Source organism: Lepisosteus oculatus, chromosome 21 (assembly GCF_040954835.1).
Source record: "Lepisosteus oculatus isolate fLepOcu1 chromosome 21, fLepOcu1.hap2, whole genome shotgun sequence".
NCBI lineage: Eukaryota > Metazoa > Chordata > Actinopteri > Semionotiformes > Lepisosteidae > Lepisosteus > Lepisosteus oculatus.
In genome coordinates, this window is record NC_090716.1 from 15905097 (window position 1) to 15910929 (window position 5833).

Sequence of the window (5833 nt, forward strand, 5' to 3'; positions counted from 1 at the left end):
GCCCAAAGGAAACGCAGTTTTAGAATGTCAAGAACTAAATATACATATAATAATTCCCTAGCCACATAACAGTATGACAACCACAGATCGATATAATTCATGTGGTGTAGAACTGAATCCCTAGCAGGGACACACGGAGACAATGAACAAGGAATGCTAACTATCATATTGGATGAATTACGAGAGCTAACCCATTCCTACCGTTTTATATGCTCCTTTTCTGTTTTTCAGAAGTGCAGATATTCTACAAGTATTAAGTAATGAATGTGCAGATAATTACAGAATAGTATTCTTAAATAAAATATGATTGAGGTTGAATTAAAAACACACTTCAAAAGCACACCTTCATGGTCTCAGCATGTGCAACCACAGCTGCAGTAAGATTTGCTTACACAGAGCAAAATGGTCATATCTGAGGAGAGAGGTGACAGTCGAGGTCAGGAGGCTACAGTATGTCTACGAAACGCTTAGGGATACTGAGTGGACTAAAAGGGAAAGATAAAAGGGGCATTTGGAATTCAAACTGTGAAAAGGAACAGATTCCAGCTGGTCATTGGAGCTTTACAAAGGTAAACGTGATCTGGGCTCAGAAAGTTGATCCTGCCTGACTTAACAATCCTTACCCAAACACACATGCACATCCTTCCGTATGCCGGAGTTAAAACAAATGAACTAAGAGCTAAAAAAGTCCATTAAGATGCAGAAACCCACAGGAGACACAGGCAGAATTACAAGATTATCATAATTTGGAATGGATTACACAAGGCTCATGCATAAAAGAAAATAATTAAAATTAATCGCCCCCATTAAGCTCTGTAGCTTCAGCAGTGTTCCTTTGAACTGAAACAAATCTGGGTTTTACAAGCATGCTCTTAGCAAGAAAGGATTTGTGTGCCAGGAATGGATAAATACACCTCCCACCACACACCTCTTCACCTCAGGGATGACAAAAGATCGGTGACCTGAGTCAGTTCCACCCTTTCTCAACTTTTAATTTGCTGCTGCAGTGGTCCATTTAAGGTCAAACTAATACGTGCTACTATATAGTTGATGACAAAAACTAAGAACAGCAAATAGACTCTTGCCTTAAGGATCTTGTTGCTACCACTTATTATGGATATTATAGTGCTAGTGAGCACCTAGTGAAAGAGACTACTAATTAATTTCTAAACTTTTTATTTGCCTACGGACCATCCAGAAGGAATATAAGAACATATGAAAGGTTACAAATAGCAGGAGATGATTCAGCCCATGTAGCTCATTTGCTTGCCAGCAACTAATTGATCCAAGAAATTTAACCCACCTTTTCCTGAAAGAAACATTTGTATTGCTGTTACAAGTTAATCATAATACCAGGATCCAGACTCCCGCATGTAAAAAAAAGTGCCTTCTGATCTAATGTTAAATGCTTTCCTCCTTATTTTATATCTGTGTCCTCTGGCTTGTGTTTCATTGTAGATTCTGAAGGAGTCCATTCGGTTGGATTTGTCAATATCTTTAAATATTTTTAATACTTGAGTCAGATCCCGTCACAGTCTCCTCAGTCAAGACAAAAAATTAAACACTTTCAGCCTTTTAGACAAAGGATATTCCTTTGAGCCTTCTCTACATTCTCTACATTGTCTAGAAGATGGGATGTGTGAATATAGATACAAAAGTATTTTTCATACATAGCTTCTTGAAGCTAATTGGTCTCCTAAAGTTTAGAATTATAGGTTTTGTTTTTGCTATTTGCATGCAATATTCTGCTGTTGTCTACACTAAGTGTCAGTTGCTGGGTGTTTACCCAATCTTGAATTGCATTTAAATCTTTTTGAGTTTTCTATGAAACATGAAGAGACAGTGAGACCCCTCTATAGTGCAAGAGCCCAAGAGACACACACATGGGATTGAGCTGATGGAGATGGTCCTAAAGGTGACGGAGTTGTCAGATGGTGGGACCAAGGAGGATTGATGTCTCTCTCACTTCGTACAAACAAAAACGTGACTGGCATGGGAAGTCTTTTTACTGGGGCTATCTCTGTGCCAGGTACAGGGGCATATATCCAAATTTCTACCTTTTATTTTGCCTCAGTGCTTTTATTAACACACTGCCTTTACTAACACCTTATTTTGCCATTTGCTAGAACACTTAGGACTTATGAAAAGATTGTTCTCCTAATTAAGTCTCAGCAGGAAAGTGAAAAAAACAAAATTCTATTCTGTCTACTATGCTTGAAGCATTTGTTTTTAACCAAAGGGGGAAAAATGAAGCAGAGCTTTTAGTAGCATTTTTTTCTGAAAAAAACAAACATTTTAACTCTTTCCAGGCTTTTTAGAAAAACACACTATATTTGTCTGAAACAGCCAATGAACTGCTCAGAATCATGTTGTGCCGGGCATTCTAAATCCATGTCAGGAGTTCACAAAGCCAGGAGAACGTTAGGGTTTGTTGCCAGGTGTGGGACATGGGAGATGGGGTTCCTTAGCTTATTTTTCACTTCCTAGGGGTCTGGGGAGCCCCTTCCTCATTTGTCACTGTTCTGAGGACAGGGATGTCTTCATATTACCTTAGTTTCTTCGGGCTTATGGGATTGCCAACAAGGCCTACCACAGATATTCCTATTCATACAGTATATATTCATATTCAGATATTATACTTTTTGGTGTAAGAACCACGGGGCTTACGTTTTAAGAGCTCTTGGTGTGTCAGATATGGTTTCACTCTCATTCCTCTCATCAGAAGCACACCTGGATCCTTGCGATTTTCAGGCCATCTAAGATGGGTGCCACTGTCTTAACTGGACTAGTTTACTATTTTATCTGGAATTTTAAACAGTTAAAGATTTACAAACACCAATAACGCCTGTAGGCCTGCAACGGTACCAGTGTCACAGTCTTCCTGGGAACTGCCTGCACTGCAGCGGGCCATGCACCTTCTCCAGTAGCTGAACAGTGTGGCAGAGGAACCTCCATGAGCTTAGCTTTTTATTTTTTGTGTGTCTCAGTGATTTGGTTGACTCTCCCCTGTCATTCATTTTTAATTAGTTTAATTCACAATTTGCATTATTCTGCTGGCATGTTGTAAATCCTCACCTCACACCCAGGTTGTAAATGCAAGTGATATTTTCATGGTGATCCTAAAAGTTCTACAGTATATCAAGCTCCTACTCTTTGAGTGTTGAATAATCTGCATGTCTATTAAGTGGACATAGAGTGTTATGCAAAATAATTATCTCTCCACAGAACAATTTGGATTTTGCATTAGTATATTTTAACAATGGACCAATCCTGACTTCATCCTCATGGCGTGTATAAAAGTTTTTTTGCTTCTGATGCTTTAGGCTCTTTTAGGTTACAATTAATTTTAACTTGTTTTTAGTTTATGAACTGTAAGAATACCAATGTTACAGAGTCATAATATCTTACTGAATGCCACTGAGGCCAAGGTTATGCTTCAGTTTTCAGACATATTTCCGTTTGTACAAGGAAGGAACAAAAGATTGAATTTTGCCTTCACGGTGAAAGCACTAGTTTTAATAAAACTCTCATTACCTCCAGGTCTCATTGCTGGTCCACTACGAATGCCTGGCTTAAAAAAATTAAATGAGTCACAACGTTCATCCAAATGCAAATGCAAACAGAAGAGAAGTTACTGTATTTTAAGTGCCTTACTTTTCCATGTTTAATGTCATGGCTGTCTCCATGAGAGCAGAGCAGTGGAAACATCCCAGTTCTTTCATTCACACTGGCTTAAATTTAAACTTCAAGATTTTTATGACACTGTACATCCTGTGCCATAGTACATACGCCAACCATGACTTCCAGTATACTATAACACCATGCAGTAATTCACACTCATTTTAAACTCCATCAAATGACGAATAGCACCTATCTGGTCATTACATTCCGGTTAATGCTGCAATAACTACTGCTTCATGTACAATATCTATGTAGCTATCCCTTTCTCACAGCTTTATTTGTTCTCTCATGTTGTGCTTTGTTTAATTCTGCCAGCTTTCAGAGTCCACTTGCTCAATGCCATCATTAACAAGCTGTTTAATTTGCTGCACTATGTTTCAACAAGTTTTACAGCCTTTTGTTTGGCTCCATACGCTCTCAAAGGCAAAGATATCACAGTGCTTAGAGGTAATCTCGGTATGAGGTGTCCTGCCAAATTAACAATTCTGTCAATCCCACTGGTGTTCGCTCCGTATACGCCTTGATCCTGTCCTGCCTGGATGCTGTCTTTTTTTTTATTTCCCCACTGTTTTCTACAAATAAATATATTCTTTAAGGAATTACTCGCTACTCTTTGCGTTGTGAAGAACTGAAAACACTATCCTCTGTTTCAGGCACATGGTGGATTTTCTTCTTTCCTTTTACTGTTCAGCATGGAAACCACCCCTCTGCTGTTTCCGTTGCAGCTCACGTGCTGACACAGCTCTCCACTCGAACCTGTTTTTGTTCTTCACATTGCGTGTGAGCAGCATGCTTGCATTGCAGTTAGGGCTGCTGCCACACAGCGTTTAGGTCCTGCCCTCCTGTCTGATCACTTAGCTGCACATATAAAAAGCTTGTTAAATCTCCTTTATTGACTGCATTGAACAGAAGTGCGTGACCTCCCTAGACTCTGACGAGTGATCGTGGCTGCACTGGTAAAGGAGCTGCCTCAAACACAGACCGAGCTCCATAATCTGGGTGTTGCAGGTTAAAGGCTGTACAATATGTCACTATCTGACAGAGAACAGGGTCCACCAGGCAGCAACATGTAATAACCTAAAGGAGTGGGGATGACAATAATTGGTCATTCTTTTTTTTTTAAATCTCATAACTAGTTTTAAATAAGAAATGTTATTAGACTAACAACATGTCCAATCAAATGGAGATATTCATGAGTGATTTGCATAGGGCATCATGAAATTATACACGTTTGTGCAGTAAACATACTGTACTTCTTCTATTTATGGTCCATTTCTATCAGGCACTTATTATTAAGTGTTATATTGTAGATTATATGCACATTGTACCTTATTGTATCTTCATACAATTTATTTAGTGATAAAGAAAGTGCAGCTAGTACTTTTTAAGGACAGTTGGGTCTTAAAGGTTTTCAGGCTGTGTCTGGGTTTGCCTGGAAAAGCAGTAGCATATCTCCTCCACACTGAGAGATAAGAATCTAGAAGACACAGATTCAGCCCTGAGTAGTCCCTTGGCCTTACAATCAGCAGACTGGCAGTCTTGTAGAGTAAGAGAGAAAGAGAAAACTACTGCTGCTGTGTCAGGGGCTCGAGTGTTGGTTATAGGGACGAGTCCCTGACCAAACAGGATCAGCCAGCAAAGTTAATAAAGAGTTGACTTGTAGTTAGCAACTTCTTTAATGTGAAGACTGAGAGCAGGTCAACACCAGTGTAATGCTCCAGTGTCTAATGATAACTGAAGACAGAACCATTCATCACAGCGTGAAATAACCCGTTTCCCTGAACTGCATTCATAGAGGAATTAAGCATACTGCACATACCCTGTATCTTCTTCTTCTTTATCCTAGCGTTAACTCCGCCTCGGCAGGGTCCGCTTGTCTCCAGTTGGCGCGGTCATAGGTGTCTTCCGGGGCAACGTTCACTTTCCGCGTGTCTTCAGTGATCCGATCCATCCGCCGCTTCTTGGGCCCTCGCGGCCACCGACCCTGCGGGCTCAGTCGCATCGCTGTCCGTGCACGTACCCTGTATGAACCTGCTTAACGGAGGTTTTCACAGAACTGACCTGCACTGCCATATACACCAGTCCCTCGCCAGACGGACTCTCACTATCTGGAAATTTGCATCAGCGGATACCAGTAATTAATACCCAAAAC